At 40.9% G+C, this 24,315-nt stretch overlaps 1 protein-coding gene across 1 annotated transcript in view; it reads left to right on the top strand.

Moving 5' to 3' along the window:
• The window catches only part of MAP3K13 (mitogen-activated protein kinase kinase kinase 13), a 160,532-nt gene that overhangs the window by 52,420 nt on the left and 83,797 nt on the right, over positions 1–24,315 (top strand). The window contains exons 1-2 of the mRNA XM_041002670.1: positions 4,203–4,442; positions 15,453–15,455. The gene's annotated coding sequence lies outside the window, so the exon portion shown is untranslated. Of the gene's footprint in view, positions 4,443–15,452; positions 15,456–24,315 lie in introns of the transcript that reaches the window.

Here is a 24,315-nt window from a genome sequence, read left to right on the forward strand (position 1 = left end):
TTCATCATGCTTAGAGTGGCAAGATTGGCAGTAATTCAGGACTGTTGAACTATCGAAACCTCTTGAGCAGAACTCTCAGAGCATGTGCCACATCGGGGACTCTGGGATGGTGTCAGGTGGCTGTCGTCCATCCTAGGGCACAGAGGTGTTTGGGAGGCTGGGTGTGATTTCTCTGCTTGTCATCTCCTTCCCCCAGATACAGGAAGAAAAAAAAAAAGGAGAATGTGGAATGGTGAGCTTACCTATTCCTGTAGCCCTTGACCCTTATCACCCTAATCAATTATCATCAAAAATAAATATGATTAATTAAAAAAATTGCTTGGAAGAGTGCTAAAATTTAAAGGACAAAAATGAAGTCTTGTAATAAAATTCAGTGTGTTTTTAGACACTAAAAAAAAGAAAAAGGAACTGTTGCCTAAATTTTTAAGTCAAAATCATTACAATAATGACCAAGTGAAAGCAAGTTTCTCATTTTCCCCAGAATAACAACTTTGATTCTTTGTAACAAATATTTAGGTATATAACTCTGCCCAGAATTCATATTTTGGGTTCCTGTTTTCTCTTTGGAGTCCTAGGCTTATGCTCAGTCTGCCTGGAAAGCCCCACAAGGTTCTCTTCATGACATCTGAGGTGGCAGATCCAGTCACTCCCCTTGCCTCTATCCTTCATTGATTTAATCACTTAAGATTTATTCTGAACAGCATATAAAATACCAAGCAGCTGTTTTTCTCTAGCTGTATATTACCACTGATAAAGCAAATTGAAGAATTAAAATCTAGCTAATACTCAATATTCTTTAAAATTTGCCATTATTGTTTGTACCCTTAGGGTTTTCTTTTATCAAAAGATGATTACAAAATTTATCAACATGAAATTTTCATCCTTTTGAAAGTTTACTGATATGTATGTTTAATATAGTTTTTGTTTCTAGGCCTTTTGTTTTTCTTTAATATTTACTTGAAAGGCAAAATGACAGAGAAATCTTTTATCCCTGGTTCACTCTAAAAATGGATACACCAGCTGCTACTGGGACTTGTCCAGACAAAATCCAGGAGCCAGAAACTCCACCTGCGTCTTCCCCATGGGTGACAGAAGCCCAAGCACCTGGACCACCTTCCTCTGCTTTCCCAAGCACATTACTGGGAGCTGGATGGACACGGAGTTGTGAGCTCTGGCACTGCTATGTGGGATGCCACAAGTGATGGCTTAACTCACTGTGTCACAGCAACAGCCCCTACAGTCTTCCTTTTCAAAAATATATGTAATACCTATCATAAGCAATCATAATACATACACAAACAAATGGGAAATCAAGCCAAAACTTTCAAGAAAGAATAAATCAAAAGAAATGGACAAGAAAACAAATATGCTAATCACAAAACATATATCTATATAACATGTAAGTATACATATATATTTTCTCTCTCTCTATATATATATATATGCACACACACACCCCTAAATGGTAATAGGGTGATGACATTTAGATAGTTGATATTTATTTGATGGCCTCCCTTTATATAAGGCTAGATTTCTGTAATACTTATTTTTCTTAGATGTCTATTTCTTTTTACAAAAATATTTATTTTAAGGCAGAGTTACAAAGAAAGGTTTTCCATTGGTAGGTTCACTTGCTAAATGGCTACAAAAGTCTGGGGATGGATTTGGCAGGAGCCAGGAACCTGTAACATCATCATGTCTCCCAGACACATTAACAGGAAGCTGTGTCAGGAGCAGAGCAACTAGGGCTAAAACTGGAGCTCATGGGGAGTGCTAGCATGAAAGACAATGGTTTAACCTACTGTACCACAGCACAGGCTTGCAGTTATGATCTTTGTATTTCTCTAGAATTGTTGCTTAAGTAAGCTTTTATTTTTTTAAAGACTTATTCATTTTTATTACAAAGTCAGATACACAGAGAGGAGGAGAGACAGAGAGGAAGATCTTCTGTCTGATGATTCACACCCCAAGTGAGCGCAAGGGCTGGTGCTGCGCCAATCCGAAGCCAGGAACCAGGAACCTCCTCCGGGTCTCCCACACGGGTGCAGGGTCCCAAAGCCTTGGGCCGTCCTTGACTGCTTTCCCAGGCCACAAGCAGAGAACACGATGGGAAGTGGGGCTGCCAGGATTAGAACGGGTGCCCATATGGGATCCCAGCGCGTTCAAGGTGAGGACTTCAACTGCTAGCTGCGGCTTAACTTGCAGCACCACAGTGTAGGCCCTAGTTTGTTCTTTTTTTTTTTTTTTTACGTTTATACTTATATTTTTATCTAATACAGAGTTTTTCATATTTTCTTTGGCGATTAGTTCAGAGTCATCTTCTAGCCATTACTGAAATTGAAGAGATTCATCTGGTTCTTAGAGAAGCTAACTTGCTTGATAGTATCTTTGGAGTTCTCTGCACTTAGCATGCTCGCATGCTAAAATACAAACTACGCACACTAGGACTGGGCTTCCTCTCTCTAGAAGTGCACTGTGTCGTAGGGTAGGCACCAGCTTCATGTGATAATTTTTAAGCTTAAATTCATATATATTAAATTAAGATTCAAATCCTCAACAACACATTTCTTTCTTTAAAGAAAAGAGTATTTTTATTTGAAAGGCGGAGTTAATGGAGAAAAGGAGAGAGAAAGAATCCTCCATTTGCTGGCTCACTCCTAAAATGGCCACAATGGCCAGAGCTGGGCTAATCCAAAGCCAGGAGCTTCTTCTGGTCTCGCATGTGGGTGCAAGGGCCCAAGGATTTAAGCCATCCGCCACTGCTTTCCCAGGCCATAAGCAGGGAGCTGGATCCAGAAGTGGAGCAGCCAGGACATGAACCAGTACCTGTATGAGATCCCTGTGCTTTGCAAGGGAAGGATTAGCCAATTGAGCCAACACGCTGGGCTTTTCTTTCCATTTCTTGGTCTAAATAATCTTGCTGTATGACCACATGTATTAATAAAGACCTATGCAGTACACAAAAGGGCTGCTGGGAGAGGACCGCTGTTCTATTGATCTTGAGCACTCCCATCGCACCCAGACAAATGTCTTGAGTTTATCTTTTCAGTACTAACTTTCCACAATAACTCCCTTTAGCAAAATGGAATGTGTTATTTCAGTTTGAAGGCTTTGAGACCATTTCCTAAGCTCAAAAACAGCGTAGTTGATTCAGAAGTCTATAAAGGGTTGGTGATTAGGGGGCAAAGTGGCAGGGTATAGGAGAAGTAAAATGCATTAACCCACCATTGTGTGACTTTGAAAATGTACGAAGAGAGGAGGAAACTTTGACTCATCTGGGTGAGTTTAACACAACCATTTTTACTGTAAGTAGTAAGAGTTGTTGCTGAAGCCAAAGTTTGCCCAAAAATTCAGTAAGAATCATTTTGGAGATAGTTCTTACTGAATTTATTGTTGGAAGTTGCATGTACCACTGAGGAAATACTAAATCTTATTTAACTATAACAATAAGTGACTAAGCCATGCCCACTTTTGAAATGTCACAAAGATCAGAAAAATGTTATTGTTACACCAAACAGTGATACTTATGTAATATTATCTCACACACTTACATTTTGTCAATCACTGAATTTTTTACTCCAAAGTACGCTCTATTATTTTGCTTTTTTTTTTCAAACAGCTTATGGAAAAGTGCCATTTAAAAAGAATCCATGCTTGTTTTTACTTCATAGTATCCGTTTTTCCATGAACTTTTTGAAAACTCCTCATATGCATAGACTTCAAATATCTGGCACATAAAAAACGTATTTTTTTATTCCACTTTCCACAAACATTTCAAGGTGGTTTCCTATAGTTCTGTCGTGCAGGGCATGTATGTCCGTTGGTCACCAGTTTTAGAAGCTATTTCTATGGCTTTGTTATCACACATTGCTGAACAAGAAAAGCTTAAAGAGCTCTAATGAGTAGAAGATGTGATTGCTTCCATGTGTATTTTTAATAGTGTTGCCCCACTGATGATCTATTTTGATTCCCATACTCCATATCCGTGACAGTGTTATTATGATTATCACAGCTTGAAACACACCCGCACATACACACACAATCACCCCCGAAGCGACCAGTCTGTCTTGGGGCAGGGGCAGACGCCTGATTGGCAGACTCTGTTTATTCTGTGACCAGATTCCTTCTAAAAGAAGGCAGGCGGTGACTGCCTGAAGCCTATTGGCCAGGCGTACTCTAGACCCGCCTCCACCCTTTTTTTTTTTTTTTTTTTATTGCACGCACCACAGCGAAGTCTGTGCGGAATCCTAAACCAGCCAATTTACATCCATTCATGAATCTGTGACGTCAGCAAGCCTGTGGGCTCCTTTGCAGTGGGCTGGAGGATTGTGTAGCTGGAATCCCCCTCGCCCTTATTTTTGCAATTTTGCAAGGCTTTTAAAATTAGCCTTCTACCTTTCTAAAGCAAGAAAACGGGACAGCATGTGTAGGAATCCTTCGTTGTGAGTATTGCATTCTATTTCTGTGTTTGATCGGCATTTGTTTTTACAAGGGCAGTATTTGTGATTTGAAGTGATTAGAAAACTGGTATTATTATGGGGGACACAGCGGCGAGAGAGAGGGCAGAGACCGAGAGAAACCTGAAACCCCGTTACAGCTCAGAGCCTCTGAAACTGACAGCTGGTTTTCCTTCGCTTGTCTGCTTGCTGAGACGTGGACATTTTTCATTTACGCTTCTGCACGTTACCTCTGGATGCTGGCGTGCGTTTCCTTAAAGGGAGATGCGCCTCTTGGAAAGGTGATGCGGGTGGCGTTAGAGGAAAACCCGGAACACTAGGACGGTGCTGGGGGAAGCCAAGCCGGCAGGGCGAAGCAGGTTCCACGCTGCTGAACCCTAGCCTGCCCTGCTGCTGTCCTTGGTCGTTTCTCACCCTTCACCTTGCCTTTGTTTCATAACTGTGTGATGATCAACATCTTGTGATGGCCATTTGGACTGGATGAATACACCAATTCAACCAATTTTCAGAGGTGCTTATGATGGGAGTGGTAATGGCATATATATCTTTGACTCCTAGGTCACTGCATACATTTTACTTACATGATGAAAAACCTGAAAGTCTGCAATAGATGCAGAAGGGGAATTGCCCTTAAATCCTAAGTTTCTCACATAACTAATGAAAACTAAGCAGTGATTTCTGAAGAAAATCTGTAATTACATTGTGTAGACATACATGTGACTATCTTTATACGTTAGACTTCCAACTGGAAATAGTTTCCACTTCTGTGTTTGGGGAAACCTGAAAAAAGTTCTGATATGTCCCAGGTATGACAGTTAACTTGATGGTTGACTTGTAAGTCTAGCATGAGGTTAACATTTGTGATTAAATTTGTTTCCTTTGATTTATTCTGCTGTCGGTTGTGATGGAAAAGAAGAGAGATGTGACATGATGACATTTTTTTTTTTTTTTGCCCCTGGGGCAGCTCCTAACCCCAAATAATCCATGTGTTTTCCAACTGCCTCAGGTTGAGTAATTTGTGTCTTAGTTTGTGGCTTGCAGTTGGGGGGGGGGGGGTGGAGATGGGAAAGAGTACAAAATGCCTGCTAGTTCTACCATCCGGTCTTGTCATGTTTACCTTGCATAATCAATACTTAGGTTGGAGATTTCTGTATTTTAATCTTTCCCTGTGAAGCAAAATATCTAAATTATGACTTTAATGAAATCTCAAATAATTTTTCTTAATGAAACTTTCAACTGTAAACTTAGTTTCAAAGTGATCACTCCTGAGGATGTAACTTTTCCTTTGTTTCTCATCGCTGCAAAGTCCCCACTCACTGGCATTGTCAGTCCACGCTGAGCTCTGGATCTGCTGAAGGGTGAACCTAAGGCTGAGTTGCATCTTCGTCCTATGCTCAGACAATTGCAGTTTCCAGTTTTTTACCATTTTCTGTTTGTTGGTTTGGTAAATAAGATAAAATTTTAGACTCTCTTCTTGATTTATTTCAGCATTTTCCTCTTGTGTGTGTACCATAAGATACTTCATTATAATCAGCAATCTGAAAGTTATCTTAAATGATTAAAATTTACCAAATCAAAAGGCCAAAATTTTAGAATATGTTTTAAAAATCAATTCATCTTAGGACAAGCACATCAGATTATTTTGTGTACGTATTTTGTCCAAAGAGAGCTGTGATTCCATGAAAGAGATATAGTCTTTACTTTGGATTTATTAAAATAAAACTGTCACTTTAACATGGACAATGAATTTAGAATCTCCCTGTCTTTTCACTCCCAGTGGCTCTATTCTAGATTATATTGATTTTCATGTATAGTGTACTTGTAGGAAAAAAACAATAACTCTTAATTGTGTAATATCAAACAATAAAATCCTGTGTATCAGAGACTCTCAATAGATGGCTTTCTGTTTAAAAATTGAAGCTCCTCCAAAATAGGAATTAATGTATTTAGTAAACAAAGTCTGTCAAACCAGAACTGTGTCCTGTCCTAGGGAACTGGCAAAAGAATAGTTGCTAAGGGGCAGAGGCCACATCCACTGGTATAAGACAGAACCACCAGACTTTGGATGGCAGAAAGAACCAGTCAGTTTGGTTTGTCCCATTTACTTATCTTCTTTTTGAATGCTACAATTGAATTAATGGCTCAGGGGAATCAGATGAATCAAGATGGCCAAGATGGCCAACTCTGCCAGGTGGCGGCCTAATTCTTACAATTTTGATTAACATAAAGAATATTGTCCAAGAATACTCTGCTGCTAAAAAAAACCTTCACAAGTCATCACATTCTTGTTCTGATCATTATTCTGTAAAAGCAAAGGGGAGCCAAAGAGAAGATGTAATTTTTAATCCTAATGAATCTAAAGATAAGTTATAAAAATATATTATATTTTTTATTGTTATTATTTTCCGTAATACAGTTTTATAGGTATAGGGATTCTTTCCTCTCTCTTCTTTTCCCCTTTTATTTTCTCATTCCACCATTTTCCTTCATATTATTACAGTAGTATAATCGTTTAGTAACAGTTACAAGTTTAGCATTCACATGGAAGAACAGGCTCTTAGCACACCCCTCTCTTCCCCCAGAGCTGGACCCTCTGCAAAGGCGGCTCCCCACCCACTCCCTATCACTAGCCCTCCTTGACCGTGTCCCCTAGAGGGGACATGAAAAAGAAAAAAAAAACAAAAACAAGTTTAGCATTCTGCTATTTAAGTGGCATTGTAGGTATAGGGAAATGTAGACAATTTAATATAATACTGTCAAGATATATTTAATTGATTCATTGAGAGTCCTGTGTTTATTTTGGAGTACAAATGGCTACTACAGTGTATCTTTACTTCCCGATGTGCTAGTTTCCATTATACAGTTCCCCTGTGAGAATATAAGTATAAACTTGTTTACCTGGGCATATATTTGCCTTGTATTCTGCATGAAGGTTATCTTATGTCAGAGAGAACATGTAATATTTGTCTTTTTCAGACTGGCTTATTTAACTAAGCATAATGGTCTCCAGCTGGGACCATTTTGTTGCAAATGATAGGATTTCCCCTAATGTCTGTTGGTATTCCATGGAATAGATGTACCACAGTTTCTTTATCCATTTATTTTGGCAGGCATCTGGGTTGTTCCCATGTCTTTGCCATTGTGGATTGCACTACTATAAATATAGGCTGCAGATCATTTTCCCAAATATTAATTTGGATATATCCCCAGGAGTGGGATAGCTGGGTCGTATGGTTGATAGATTTAAAGTTGTCTGCGCACTCTGCATACTGACTTTGATAGCTGCTGCACTAGTCCGCACTTCTATCAGCAGTGGGATGGGGTACTTTTCCCCCACGACCTTGCCACCAGTTGTTGTTAATGATTTCTGTAAAAAAAAAAAAAAAGAAGATTTCAATGTTAGGATTAGCTATGAAACACAAACCTTCCTTTTCTTCCTTTTTTATTATTCAGTTCTTTTTAATATGTTGATGGAATTATGTAATTATATCATAGTAAAGTTTAAAAACATTTCCATCACCACATTAAGAAACTTTATACTTTTGGCAGTCATTCACTCTTTTTTTTTTTAAAGATTTTATTTTTATTTATTGGAAAGTCAGATATACAGAAAAAAGGAGAGACAGGAGGAAGATCTTTCGCCCATTGATTCACTCTCCAAGCAGCCACAACAGCTAGAGCTGTGCTGATCCGAAGCCAGGAACCAGGAGCCTCTTCCGGGTCTCTCATGTGGGTGCAGGGTCCCAAGGCTTTGGACCGTCCTTGCTGGCAGTCACTATTTCTCCCTACCTCCCAAGGTCTAGACAACCATTATGCTACTTTATCTATATATATATATACATTTGGCTACTCTTGACATCTCATATATAGAGACTCATAAAATATATCATTATTTTTTTAAAGATTTATTTATTGGGCCTGGTGGTGTGGCCTAGCAGCTAAAGTCCTCACCTTGAATGCGCTGGTCCCATATGGGCACCCGTTCTAATCCCAGCAGCTCCACTTCCCATCCAGCTCCCTGCTCGTGGCCTGGGAAAGCAGTGGAGGACGGCCCAAACCCTTGATCCCTGCATCTGCGTGCAAGACCTGGAGGAAGTTCCTGGCTCCTGGCTTTGGATCAGCACAGCTCCGGCCATTGTGGCCATTTGGGGATTGAATCATTGGACGGAAGATCTTCCTCTCTGTCTCTCCTCCTCTCTGTACATCTGTATGTCTGCCTTTGTTATGGAAATAAATAAGTGACCACAACGGCCAGTGCTGTGCCTACCCACAGCCAGGAGCCAGGAGCCTCTTCTGGTTCTCCCACATGGGTGCAGGGTCCCAAGGCTTTGGGCTGTCTTCTAACACTTTCCCAGGCCACAGGCAGGGAGCTGGAAAGGAAGTAGGGCTGCCCATGTGGGATCCCAGTATGTGCAAGGCAAGGACTTTAGCTGCTGGGCTACTGCACTGGGCATTTTTTTTTTCTTTTGAATTTGGAATATTACTTGCATTGAAGTGGATGAAATGAATACGATTTTATGTACTTGATATAATGATACGATTCCGAAAGAGCTGGGCTGAGATTATAAGGGCCTGTGTAATAGTCTCAGGTCATCCCTGCAAGGCACTTGCCTCTATAAACTTTTTTCAAATGTCTCCTCAGGTTTTGTTTTAGTAAGTGAGATGAAGAGATTGTTTTTAGTGAGCTGAGGTGTCTCTACTAACTAACATGGCAGGATTGCTGGCATCTGGTTATTACTTACCAATAACAAATGGGCAAGTAGTGAATTCTAAGGCAATGTGATTTCACAATATTTTTCCAGAACTTTTAACTCCCTTTGGGGATGCTGCTATTGCTGAGAAGTAAGAGCATTCCAAAAGTATTTCAGATGAGATCTGGGTGAGACATCAAAAGGCTAACTCCCTTTCAGATGCTCCCTTTAATAAGCAGGAAGGAGAGTTCTGGTCAGATAAGACGTTGCTGTCTTAGTGCCTGTCCTTGCCATTCTTCTCTGTAGTCAAGAGGGTGTGTCCATTTACCAGTGACTTGTTGGTCTGGGCCACTGGGGGTATGGCTACTGATAATCCAATAACCTCATTTTGGTTGTATGTTACAACCTTTTCCTATGTGTGACCTTTGAAGCAAAATCCAGCATGTCGGCTTCTTCTCTCCATCAGTCAGGAACTTGTGTTGCCCTTTAACTCGGGCTGATGATTGGTGAAGGGTGAGTATAGTGTTAAACAGGAAAATGAAGACCAGCTAAAACCACACAGTGGATAGCAGGTCTTTGTAATTGTAAGATGACTAATTAATTATGTGAAGGTTGCTAGCTTTAAACAATTAATATTTTTGTAATTCTCCAAATAACTGATAAGGCAGTGTTTGGAATTTGCAAATTTTGTCAAAGAAAAAAATGATACATTTAAAATTTATAAAATAGAAAACCCCCTTTTCATTTTTATATTCACTTTCATCAGCCTGGAATTGCTCCATATCCTTTTTCATTTGTAAAATTGTCAGGGAGACAAGTGTTTTGTCTAGTCCTAACAACTATAATAATTTCATATAGTTGTTCCATTTAGTAACAGTATTTACCTGCTTGAAGTTTGACTAAAAAAAAAATCTTACAAAAAGTCATCATGTATTGCAGGTCAATCCTAAAAGAATGTGCAGTAATTGTTCAATTTTAAATTGTCCACAATTCTTAAGGAAAAGCTTCCTGCTGACAAATGCTGGTTTTCTTCATTGTGCTAATTCATGCTGTGAATCTTGGAGGCAGGAGTCATTGTAGAGAACAACAATTCTAAGAGCACATTTTAGTAAAATTCTGGAGTCAAAAAAGACCAGAGAAGTGAAAGGACTTTGGTTTGGTTGAAGGTGAAGGGCCTAGGAACTAGCCAAAGAAGAAAGATGGGAGAGAAACAATCAGAACATGAACAAAGGTCCCAGAGACTGGCTGAGCCCATGAGGCAGGTGGCAAACAAGACGCAGTTTCCATATCCTAGGAAAGGGACTGGATTTGGGACCCAGGATGAAAGAGGCTCTTCCGATGTCTTAGAGGGGCTTGTCACAGTTGCTATTCCTAAAGAGGGCCCGATTTGCAAAACTAAACCCAGGGAGCCTTCTGATTCCCTGGAGGCTCTGTGCCTGCATTTTTAGTAGCTGGCGGGCCTCCTTAATGGGACACATTAGCTATCTGCAGGCGTGGATAACCACGGGTAATTGAGATAAAGCTCTGCAGAATACAAAGCCATGATTGCTTTTTCCAGGGATTAAAGTGAGATTAAGTATTTTACTAATTACTCAGCAATTACTTTCTCTCACATAACAAATTTAAATATGTATGCACATTAAGAAGAAACAGATGCAACATACCTTTGGATATTGCTAGTCACTACTTCTAGACCTAAATTACAGACTCGCTTTAATCTTTGCTAAGCATAGAAACTCCTGGGAAATACCCACCTGATAGTGCAGCTGTTAGGGTTCAAGAGCCAATTTTGAAAAGAAATGTTACTGCTCTGCCAGGTTCACTCGGTCCTCCCCGCCCCCTCCTTTTGAGCCCAGTGCTTTCCATCTGTTTGTCTAGGAATAAAAAAATAACTGAACATTTGCTTTAGATGTCCTACTTGTGTTAATCATCCAAGCTATGCCTTTGAATACTCTCAGAGACCTGGAGTTGTAAGCAGCAACCTAGGCTGCATTGTGCCTAGACAAATGTTACACTGCTAGAGAAAAAGCAGCCAGTAGGTGGTGGGCACTCCGGGCCTGTTAATGCCAACTCTGTGTTAACTATACCAGCATGACAGCATAACTGCCTATTATTATTTTTTTTCTTTAAGGATCTGGAAGAAAGGAGGTAGAGTGCCCACTATGCCAACATGAGGGCTCACTGGGGGGGGCACCCCACTGCCACAAATGCATGGGGGGCCATGCACAACAAGCAGCAGCACACTTTATCTCCTTCCTCTTCCCCATCTCTATCCTAACCAGAGGCCCCTGTCACCTTGGTAATAAATATTAAAATAAGTTTAAAATAATTATCAAAAAATCATATAATCCTTTTGTAGTTTCTTTTAAAAATATTTTGTTGCGGGGTGCAAGAGAGATCAAGCTAGACAAGTCTAGACAAGTCTAGACTTAGTAGACAAGTCTACTAAGGAGTCTACTGGCCAAGCTTGGCAATGGCAGCACCCATTACTCTAGGAACCACCTTTCCAATTACTAACTGAAGGTACTAGGCAACCATTCATCTGATGATGACAGAAATTAGCAAATGAAAAGTCACAGTGGCAATCCAATCTGAATGGAAACCCTGAGAGGAACAGAGAAATCAGTCTGTTAAACTGAAGAACTATGTTCCAGCTTCCCCAGCATAAATTATCCTGAGACATGCAGTGAACAACCTGGATACATTTACAAAACTGCAAAGATTTGCCTTTTCCTAACTTCCCTGCTTAACATTCCATTATTGCTAGGCCTCACCTCTCCTGAAATTTTTGAAAAGACACAAAACAGAAATATGAAATATCTTAGCATTTGCATCCTCACTGACTTGCCCAAGCAGTGAACAGGTGGGTGAGGAATATAGACATATAGACATACAGGGGCCATGTTCAGGGGCTACCTCTGGCCTGGGAGTTTCTGGGAACTAACAGAGCAAGCAGGTACTGAGGGAGGCCAAGAATCAGGGTGCATGAGCCACTGAAGCATAGGACCTAGAGAGCAAGACCCTTCCCATCATGGCTTTTTGGAGGGTTTGAGAGGGGAGTGGTTATGCAACAGTGCAATTCTGTCCCCCTCCCTGCCTTCAGGTTCCAGGTGATGATTGGTGAGCATCATTTGACTCACAGGCAGGCAGAAAGAATAACCTAACGAGGGGAGGTGTGACTTCCAAACTTATGACCCTGAACTAGATACCTAAGACATAACATTTTTTTTTTTATTAGAAAGGTGGAGAGAGACAAAGAAAAAAACAGAGATCTTCCATCTGCTGGGCCAGGCTGAATCCAGGAGCTCAGAACTCCATTGGAGTCTCTCATGTGTGTGGGAGGGATCCAAGAATTTGGGTAATATCCGATGCCTCCCAGGGTATGCAATAGCAAGAAGCTGAAATCAGAAGTAGAGTCTTGACTCTGAACCCCAAGCACTTCCATAAGGGATGCGACCATCTCAGGTGGAATCTCAATTGTTATGCCAAATGCTTGTTCCTTTATTTTTTTAAGTGGTTTATTTTCACCAATCAGGGCTTCTGCCTGAATACATTGAAACAGTATAAACTGCCCATCACTTGCTGTCCTTTGATTAAAAAGTTGTCCACCTTGATAAGGGTTTCTTTTTACTGAATCTTAAACCTTTGATTCTGGCTTTGTTAAAGCCACTGCATTTGCCACAGATTGCTTTATAAATAGCCTTTGTCTTTCCTGCTAATGATGTAAAAGGCCATGGAATGGTTTTCAAAACAAAGAAGAGCCTGGTTGATTCTGAATGCCTTGGAGCCAAGTCTGGAAAGTAAAGAGGGGTGATAAGAGAATGTCATTAATAATGCATGGCAAAGAGGACCTGAGGCTAAGAGAAAGGAAGCTGCTGGCTTAAAGGCTCCCCAAACTCATGAGCCACCTGCACTGCATGTAGGATGTACCCAGAAAGCCTGTGTGAGCAAGAATGAACAGTTCTGTATTTGGCCCAACCGTGTGGCTTGAGATGAGAGAAACTGTAGTCTCAAGGTGTCTATCTTCTAAGAAATCGCCAGCTCATTTCTGGGGAGTGTCAGACATGGATTTGTCACAAACCAGGAAAAGAACCTTTGGGGTTCATTGTTGCACATTGATTTTCAACATCAGAAACTGAAAAAGCTTTAAAAAAAGTTTCCCCTTCTACCAAAATGATGCAATGAGAATTTTCAAACACTAGTACTGCAAAAGACTGACCCTTGCAGGAGTGCATACGGCAGTTTGCAAGTATGGTCTTCAGAGTCAGGAGCATTGGTGTCACCTGGGAAGTTTGTGAAAATGCATGTTCCCAGATTCTTAATCAGAACTGCTGGTGGAGTGGGGGAAGGGCATTTATCTATTCTGTGTTTTAACAAGCTGGCTAGGTGGTGTTGTTACTTGGCTGCAGCTTGAGAATCCTTGATTTCTAACAGAGTTGTGTAAGCTCCCATTGTGCATAGGATTCACCTGAAGATCTCTGTACAAAACCAGAATCTGGTCCCTTGGTCTGGGATGATTCTGTCCAGATTTCTAATGAGTTCCCAGGTGAGGTTGAAGCAGCTGTTGCTGATCCTAGAACCATTTTGAGAATTGCAAGGGACCATGTCACCTGTGCCAAGAACTGCTGCAGTGAGCAGGCTCCAGCAAAATCACCCTGTCCTAGCAAAACACCCCTAAAAGAAGAGGACATTTTGTGCATAAAGATGTTAGCATTACTTTTAATAGAAAAAAGGAATACTTTAACTGCGTAGCAATATGGGTATATAGTTGATTTTTTCTATTTGTAGATACCATATTTACAAAATCACCTAGCAGGTAAAATGTATTTTTCACCCCAAAATTAATGTATTCAGTGTTCTTCCAATGTGGATGCACACAGAGCAGTAAAAAATTTATGTCACCTGACACACACGACCAAGTGAGGTCACACAGGGTAGTCTCTGCCTTGTGATTTCAGTTCTGTCCTGTTATATAAAACAACTGTCTTTCCCGAGGTTTAGTTAGTGCCTTGTTTTTTTTCTGCATTTTTATTGTGATTCTGCTGTTTTAAAATGGCCCTCAGGCATAATGCTTAAAGTACTGTCTGGTGTTCTTAAGCGTAAAAAGCTGTGATGTGGAGACAGTGCTGTGAACTTGTAGGTTAGGCCTCTGCCGGTGGTGCTGACATCCCATATGGGATGGTTTGAGTCCTGGCTGCTCTACTTCTGACCCAATTCTTTGCTAACACCCAGGAGACCGGTGGAAAATGGCCTGATTCCTTTGAGCCCCTGCACCAATACAGGAGACTCCAGAGGAAGCTTTAGGCTCCTGGCTGAGTTAGTATGCTGTTGGTCCTGAGTTTGTTGTTAATGAATCAACAATAGATATTATGTACAATATCTTATTAAAAATGCACAGGAGACAAGATTGTGTAATGATCAGTTGATGAGCATGTGACCAGAAACTCTCAGACGCTTAATGCTATATTTCTCCTAGGGATAGAGATTTAGTATTCATTCATTCAGTGTTCACAGCTATTTTAGAGACCGTATCTATTGCAAATAAGAAGAATTAGTAGAAGGTAATAACCAGTTCTATGTTCAGTACACTGCCATTTAGAAATGATGGCAGTGAAATCCATGCAGAAATAAGAGAATAGATACAGTTGGTCCTCTGAATCCACAGGTGTTGGATTGACAGACTCAACCAACTGTCGATCAAAAGTATTTGAAAAAACAATTTTTAAATCAATGTTGAGTATCTGCAGACTTTTTCCTTTTTACCCAGGTGTTGGAAACATTTTTTTTTTTAACCCAGGGCCATTTGGGTATGTATAATGTCATTCACAGGCCATACACAATGATCATCTTCAACATTAGCCTATATAGGGTTATTGAATTTTGAGTCCCACCTGCTGATGCTTTAGCAGGGCCAGACCAAATGATTTCAAGGGCACTCCCCATCCCTGTATAAACAATACAACAGCTATTTATATAACATTTTTGTTTTATTAGGTGTTATAAAAGCCTAAAGATGTGACAAAGAATGTGCATGGGCTGTGTGCAAATACTATGTCATTATGTCTAAGAGATTTGGGCGTTATTGTGTGCTGGAGGTCCTGAAACCAATCTTTCATAAATTCTGAGGGATGACTGTGATGTAAAGACAAGAGAAAATTAACAAGGGACAATTTTGAGGTACAGTAGAACTAGAGGTATATTTAAAATATTTTTCAAGTAAAAAAGTTTAAAAAGTGTGCACCAGAATTTTTTCTAGGGTGATATTTATTTTTTGCTATTTCTCAAATTTTAAAAATATTGTCAGGTTGTTTTTAAGCTTTTGCATTTTAATATCTGTGTCTTCGTAGATCTTTCAGAGTTATCAGAAGTATCTCCTTTTTACCCTCCTAAGTGACAGAGGCAGTACTTGCTGGTTGGGAACTTAACCTTAGGAGATATCTTTTCGACATTAATATAAAAGAGCATGTATTTGTCTTCCCTAATCATAATTTTTCAAATGTCTATATGTTTTTTAATGGCCTTGAAAGTTAGTCAATATATGTCTTGGGTAAGTTATTTAAAGTTTTGAAGTTTTTCCTATGTGTAGAGTGGGAATAGTTATGTAATATAGTGAGGTTTAAATGAGGTTTAAAAAAGAAAGTGTTTATAGACTAAGCATGTTCATAACATATACGAGGCCCTAGACAAATAGTAGTTGTTAATATATGAATATGTTAGCTGCATTCTCTTCATTAATTGATTACCATGTAAAAAGACTGCTAGTCTGCTGGTTCACTCCCCTCAAATGCCTACAAGGAACATAGGACTCTAAAGCACTGCTTCTGTATCTTATCAAGAAGTTACTATTTATTTTTCACATTTATTCTAAAATTCATTATTACTTGGGTGTATATTAGAAGAATTAAATAGATTTTTAAAAAATGACTGAGCCGGGCTCGGCGCGGTGGCACAAGTGGTTAAAGGTCCTCGCCTTGCGTGCCCGGGATCCCATGTGGGCGCCGGTTATGGTCGGTTATGGTCCCGGCAGCCCCACTTCCCATCCAGCTCCCTGCCTGTGGCCTGGGGGGGCGGTCGAGGACGGCCCAAAGCTTTGGGAACCTGCACCCGTGTGGGATACCCGGAAGAGGCTCCTGGCTTCGGATCGGCGCTCACTTGGGGAGTGAGTCATCAGACGGGGAATCTTCCTCTCTGTCTCTCCTCTCTGTATATCCGCCTTTCCAATGAAAAAATAATAAAAATAAAATCTAAAAAAAAAAAAATGACTGAGTGGACTTGGCACAGTGGCCTAATGCCAAAGTCCCTGCCTTGCATGCACTAGGATCCCGTGTGGGTGCTAGTTTTGTTCTGGCTGTTCCACTTCCCATCCAGCTCTCTGCTTGTGGCCTGGTAAAGCAGTTGAGGACGGCCCAAAGCCTTGGGACCCTGCACCCACATGAAAGATCCAGAAGAAGCTCTGGGATCCTGGCTTCAGCTCAGCTCAGCTATGGCCATTATGACCACTTGGGGAGGGAAGCAACTGATGGAAGATCTCTGTCTCTCCTCCTCTCTGTATATCTCACTTTCTAATAAAAATAAACATATCATGGGCCCGGCGCGGTGGCGCAAGTGGTTAAAGGTCCTCGCCTTGCACGCCCGGGATCCCATATGGGCTCCGGTTCTAATCCCGGCAGCCCCGCTTCCCTTCCAGCTCCCTGCCTGTGGCCTGGGAAAGCGGTCGAGGACGGCCCAAGACTTTGGGAACCTGCACCCGCGTGGGAGACCTGGAAGAGGCTCCTGGCTTCGGATTGGCATAGTATCGACCCGTTGCGCTCACTTGGGGAGTGAATCATTGGACGGAAGAACTTCCTCTCTGTCTCTCCTCTCTGTATATCTGCCTTTCCAATGAAAAACTAATAAAAATAAATCTTTTAAAAAAAAAATAAACATATCATAAAAAAAATGACTGAGCAACAGCTGAAACCTATCATGTGTACTATATACATTTCATGTAATTCTGGCCTTGGTTTTCTGTTTCTCATCCTCTTTTTGCCTTTCTTTCTTTCTTTCTTTCTTTCTTTCTTTCTTTCTTTCTTTCTTTCTTTCTTTCTATCTCTGAAAACAAAAAACAACTTTTATCTCTCTTATGAATGCCCATTTTATAGAACTGTTCGTAATTTAAAAGCAGATGGATTCTAAACAGTTCTTCTGGCTCTAAAAAATAAAAACCTAAATAAACTCAAGTATATTCTGCTTGAGTACCACTTTTCCTTTTTGGGAGGTGAGATGGGGAAGGATGGAGGGATTGAGGTGAAAGGACTGGGTCATGGCCCTTGAGAAGACCTTATATAGGAAAATTCCTGTCATTATCCTACGATCATATAGAGAATTGAGCTTTTGGATTGTGTTGTTGAATGATGGCCTTATGTTGTCCTATACACTGGACATGCCTAGTGAGAACAATGGCAGATATGGACATACTGAATATAAAACAATATGCTAGAGACAGTATATATTGAATTGTGGCCTAAAGAGTTCAAAAACTTACCCCCCAAATCGTATAGCTGCCTTAGTAAGAATTCCAAAATTCAAACCTGTGCATGACATTTGCTCTGAAAAAACCCACAGACTGGCAAAGAGATCATTAAAGAGGAATTGCAATACAGTGTCTGCCATGGGAGGAGAAGGGAACGCAGCAAGAAAATGCAGGCTGTCCGAGAAAGAGGTACACCCAAGTCCAACCAAGACTTGAGTGATCCAGCAGGACCCCTTGGAGGTGGTAAGGCAGATGAGCCTAAAGAGCAAACAAGCATGGAAAGAGGAAAGGCATCCTGAGTGTGTGGCACATCAAGGGCATTGCAAGTGCCACTTCCAGGGGTGAGAGAGGGGCCAGCGGTTTCAGAGAACCAAAATCAGTCTGACTGGAAAATTGCAGGGTGAATACAGACATTATGCCAAGAAGGTTGTACTTTATTATTCTAAGACTTAGAGAGTTTATGAAGTTGAGTGGTATGAAAAACATTCTAGAAAAGGTTCTCTGGCTATGGAGAGAACAGAATATGAAAAAGATTCTGATCCAAGGATACAGTTAAGGAACTGTGAAAATAGGACTGTGAAAATAATCTAGGTGAAGATGAGAATGACCTGTGCAAGCAAAGTGCACAAATTCAAAAAACATTCAGAATGCTAAGGGAAGCTTTTCTCAAGGGTAAACTAACATTTCATACTCACATAAAGTGTCAAAGATTTCAACTCATTAACTAATGAGAGAACCAGTAAAATGTTATAAGTATAATTCAAAGAACATACTTATGTTATTTGCAGAAAATCAGAAATGTTGGGATGAATATACAGTTAGAGCCCAAACCAGTTCGTATATCCACAGGGCAAATGCATTTTACCAGACAAAAACTGTTTTCATTTTTATGGACAAGAATCAATTGTATTTTATTTGCAACAGTTTAGAGTTGTCTTAAAAATAAAGAAAAACATAAATTGAGAGTTGTACAAGAGCAAAGATTTAAAGTTCATGTTCATTAAGGTGGGTGAGTTGAATTACAACAGCTGTGTAATTTTCAGTGTTCCAATTATTAAGAAAGATATTTAAAGGAGGTTCTTTATTTCTCAATTTCTAGTAAGCAAATATAGCTGCAAAACTGAAGTATATTCTTTTTTAAAGAGGTAACTAACTTCCTGGAAGGAATAGTTTGAAATCAGATAGTCCTAACAAGCCATTTATGGTGTAACCTTGGACAAGTTTTTTCATTCTCTGCACTTCAGTTCTCTCATATTGAAGTTGATAATACTGACCTCCACGAAGTTAAAAAGATTGGGACAGGTGTTAGACACAGCAAGTTTGGGTGCCCACTTCCCATGTGGCAGCGCCTAGGATCAAGTTCTGCCTCTGCTTCCTTTCCAGCTTGCAAGGCAGCAGATGTTGGCACAGGTGCCTCAGTTCTTGTCACCCGCTTGGCAGACTAGATGAAGTTCTTGGCCTGGTCACGTGTCGACTGTGGTGGGCATTTGGGGATTGTATCAGCAGATAGAAGATCTCTCTATCTCTGTCATTCTTTCTCCCTGTCAATCTGCCTTTTTTGGGGAAGGCAGATTTACAGAAATTTACAAAGAGGTCCCAAGTGGCATCAATGGCTGGAGCTAAACCCATCTGAAGCCAGGAGTCTCTTCTGGGTCTCCCACATGGATGCAGGGTCCCAAGGATTTGGGCCATCCTCTGCTGTTTTACCAGGCTACAAGCAAGGAGCTGGATGGGAAGTGGAACTGCTGGGACACCAACGGGTGCCTATATGGGATCCTGGCATGTGCAAGGTGAGGATTTAGCCATTGAGCCATTGCACTGGACCCAAAATAGAACTTAAAAAAAAATAGAAAGATTGAAATAAAGTGTGTTAAAAGTTTAATTATAGATGTTGACTTTTTTCTTTTAAATATAAAGCCTTTACATGCCTACTTTATTTTATAATATGCCATTATTTGAATGTCATCTATATTTAGCTCTTAGCTTCTCTGCTTAGTTCTTTTTGATCAGTTTGAATTTCATTTTTTAACATACTTTCTGTAGAAACACCCTCATTTTTAAAAAATGTATTTGCTGCTTATTTGAAACCCTTTGCTTTTCTGTCTCTCCCCATTATCCTGACCTGTCTCTTTCTCTTCCCAGTGTGCTTTACCATTTCATGCTTCTAGATGATTAGAATTATGTTGTGGTTATAATAGTTAATTTAGTTCCCTATGTTTTTTTTCAGTTATAACAGACATTTCTAATTCTGTTATCAATTTCTAATTTAACTTTTTTTTTAAATGTCACAATTCAGGATTGTTGTTTCTCTTGCTTAAAATGTGTTTCCTGAAATTCCATATCATTATTGTGTTCCTCTGCCATTAGCTGAACAAATACACTAAAGCCATAAACAAACATAGTCTCCTAGACCTCTTCTGACAAAAACGATTAAAGGGGGCCCGGCGCGGTGGCGCAGTGTTTAAGGTCCTCGCCTTCCACGCCCGGGATCCCATATGGGTGCCAGTTCTAATCCCAGCAGCCCCGCTTCCCTTCCAGCTCCCTGCCTGTGGCCCGGGAAAGCAGTCGAGGACGGCCCAAAGCTTTGGGAACCTGCACCCGCGTGGGAGACCGGGAAGAGGCTCCTGGCTTCAGATTGGCATAGCATTGGCCGTTGCGCTCACTTGGGGAGTGAATCATCGGACGGAAGATCTTCCTCTCTGTCTCTCCTCTCTGTATATCTGCCTTTCCAATAAAAAAATAAAAAAATAAAAAAAACAGAGCCTAAGGAACTGATCACTAAAAAAAATAACAATAAGCGCTTTTTATGCAAATTTTTTCAGATCCTGACAAGTTTTGTTTTTTTCACCCAATACATTTTCCATGAACAATTTAAAGACCCCCTCCAATGAGCCATACCTGCTGTAGGGAACATTTGTATGTCCCTAAATAGAAGAAAGCTAAGAGTGAGTTTCTTCATTTTTTTCTCTTAGCTGTTCTGCCAACCAGAAAGGTTTGAGTGATGAAACCCTGAAAGCTCTTTTTGGAAGGACTGAAGGCATTCAGCTCCTTTCGTTACTGGGGGCTGAGGTTAGATTTATTTACAGTACCTAGTAACTTGGCACAAGATAAACAATCCCTAGTAGACACTCAGAGACTGTGATACCTACCATCACTGTATTGATATAGCATCAAAAGCTTACTGTACCTGGAAAATGGTATCTTCTCCTCTACTTTTTAAAAGGTTAACATTGAGAGTGGTTTCCTGAGCCTAAGGAACTATAGCATGAAAAATAATTTTTAGAAAGTAAAAAGTTAACTTGTCTGTATGTGTCTTTAAAAAATACATTTATCGGACCGGGCATCATGGCCTAGAGGCTAAAGTCCTTGCCTTGGATGCACCAGGATCCCATATGGGCACTGTTCTAATTCCGGCAGCCCTGCTTCCCATCCAGCTCCCTGCTTGTGGCCTGGGAAAACAGTCAAGGACATCCCAAAGCCTTGGGACCCTGTGCCTATGTGGGAAACTTGGAAGAAGTTCCTGGCTCCTGGCTTTGGATCAGCACAGCACCAGCCATTGCGCTCACTTGGGAAGTGAATCGTCAGACAGAAGATCTTCTTCTCTGTCTCTTCTCCTCTCTGTATATTTGACTTTGCAATAAAATAAAATAAATCTTATATATATTATCTATCTATCTATCTATCTATCTATCTATCTATCTATCTATCTATCTATCTATCTATCTATATTTGAAAAGCAGAGTTAGAGACAGGGAAAGATTTTTCCATCCTCTGGTTCATTCCCCAAATGGTCATAGTGACTATAGCTGGGCCAGTCCAAAATTAGGAGCCGGGAGCTTCTTCTGTGTGTCTAACATGGGTGCTGAAGCTCAAGGACTTGGGCCATCCTCTGCTGCTTTCCAAGACACATCATCAGGGAGCTGGATCAGAAGTAGAGCTGCTGGGACACAAACTGGCACCCATATGGGATTCCATAGGGAATCTAGCACCCATGTGAGATACTGTAAACAGACAGCAGCTTTATTTGCTGCACCACAACACCAGCCCCATGGACTCAGCCCCATCCCTGAGCATGAACCAGTAACTTTTCAGTTAGCAGCCAGATGTGCTGATTGCACCACAGAGACAGGCTATTTTATTTATTTTATTTGAAAGACAAAGTGACCAGAGAGAGGGAGAAAGTTCTTGCATCTGTTTGTTCACCTCTAAATGGCTGTGCCAGCCAGGGCTGGGTCTTCCTGCTGAGTAGCAGGGGCCCAAGAACTCGGACCACCTTTTACTGCTTTCCCACGCACATTGATAATGAGCCAGATGAGAAGCAGAGGAGCCAGAACTCTTAACTAGTACTCAGACATGGGATGTCAGCATTACACGTTGGGCTTAAGTTGATGCACTGCAACGCCAGTCCTCCACTTCCAAAGGCCAGGATAGGAAGGCAATATGGATTATTTATTTATTTATTTATTTATTTGAAAGGCAGAGTAACAGAAAGGGGAGAGAGAGATTGCCTCTGTTGGGTTCATTCCCCAAATGTCTGCAAGAGCCAAGACCGAACCAGGGCATAGCTAGGAGCCAGGAGTTGCTCCATTTGCATTTCCCATGTGGGTGACAGGAACCATCATTTGCTGTTTCCCAGGTATAATATCAGGAATCTGAATCTAATATCAGGAATCAGGAGGCAGAGACAGGACTCCATCCCAGGAACTGCAATATAGGATACAAGTGCTCTAAATGGCAGCTTAGCCATCTGTGCCCCATCACTTGCTCCCCTCCTCCAATTTCATGATTGAATTAATCTCATTTTTTAGTTGTGTCATGGCCTCCAAAATGCATCTGTAGAATGAGAGATTCTTATAATTTAAAGACATAGAACAGATTATTTGGTTCTATCTTTACCAAAGAAGATAGTTTTCTTTTCTTTTTTGTTTTGGTGTAATTTGTCTTTTAGATGTGTTCCATATTGTGCATTTCCAGATTCAGAGAGCTGTATAGGCAGTGAGATAGCTATCCTATTACCAGATTATTCTGGTTCCTTACAGTCCCAGGATTTTTTATCAGTTACTAAAAGGACCTCTAAGATCACTGTAGTTCTGTTCCTTCAATTTTCACATGAGGAAATTGAGGCCCACAGAGATTAAGTGACATGCCCAAAGCAAAAAAAAAAAAAGAACAAAGAAATGGCACAGCTGGGAACTCCTGACTCATAGTAACTTCTTTCTAAATCATTAAACTGCAAAATTGCTGGTCATACATGTTCAGTATATGAAATGCTGTTATGTAGTATATAAATGCTTGGGTATGCAGTGTATTTTGCCATAACAGATATTCATGCTGTACTATGGCTTAACTGATTTTGATACCATTGAAGAAGTCAAAGTAATCTTTCCTGCTAATGACATACCAAGAACTCCTTAAAGCCTCCCATGAAACTCCCTGCTTTTAACAGATGTGTTTTTCCTTTGCTTTCTTTTTTAGGAGAGGGGGAGGGCAGAGAAAGAAATCATCATTGTGACCTTTATAATACATCTAAGAAGTCATATGGCCACAAAGACACAAGAGCACATTTCTCTCCCTGACAGGAGGGCTGTGGAGTGGCCCGGAGCCAGGGGCTGTTTTATATTCCTGTCAGGCATGGGTCCCAGGCCTGTCAGTGGCAATGTGGTTGAGACTGGAGCCCAGCCTGCCCATATGCCAGGAAGACTGTGAGAGGTTGCCTGGTCTCCCCTGCCTCCTGGGAGAACTGCCCTGAAAGGCAAACGAGCAGCCATTTTTGTCCTGTGAAATTACTCACTGAAAGTTTTAGGGTGCTTCGCAGCCTGTAGTAGAGGGATGGATGGGGTGAGAGAGGGTAAAAGGTTACTTAGACGTGATGGGGAAAGCTGATAGACCCTGAGAGGGTCTGAGGTATTTGGGCAGGCCTGTGGGGAGAAGGGGAGCACTGCAAAGTACGGAATGTCCAGAACCAGCAAGCAGTGCTCTAGGCTTCACGGACTAACCAACCCCAGAAAAGGAACCAGGGGCACGGCACAAAGGCTTAGTGGCTAGATCCTTGCTTTGCACGCGCAGGGATCCCGTGTGGGTGCTGGTTTGTGTTCCAGCAGCTCCACTTCCCTTCTAGTTCCCTTCTTGTGGTCTGGGAAAGCAATCAAGGATGGCACAAAGCCTTGGGACTCTGTACAGCATGGGAGACCTGGAAGAAGCTCCTGGTTTTGGACGGGCTCAGTTCTGGCCATTGTGGCTACTTGGAGGTGAACCAGTGAACAGAGGATCTTCTGTTTCTCCTTGCCTCTGTATATCTGCCTTTCAAAAAAAAAAAAACAAAAAACAACGAAATAAAATAAATCTTTAAAAAAAGGGAACCAGGGAGCATCTTTAGGTCTGTGACCCATTGCACTGTCCTTCTTGTCTGTTTATAGATATGAAAATTTTTTTCATTTCTGGTTTATCAGAAGCATTAGCAGGAAGACATTCGTTCCATGCATATACATATTTGAAGCATATCATCTCATATCCCTGTTTCCTTCCCAGCAGAAGAATTAATCTCTCCATTCCTTATTTTCTCTCCATGAAGTTGATTTCCCTTTTAAACACCTGGCATGATCTGTCTTCCTTTAGAACTCTTTGAGTTAAGGGATACAACCCCCCAACCTCTTAC

Source organism: Ochotona curzoniae, unplaced genomic scaffold (genome assembly GCF_017591425.1).
Source record: "Ochotona curzoniae isolate NIBS_2020 unplaced genomic scaffold, NIBS_Ocur_1.0 scaffold_2587, whole genome shotgun sequence".
NCBI lineage: Eukaryota > Metazoa > Chordata > Mammalia > Lagomorpha > Ochotonidae > Ochotona > Ochotona curzoniae.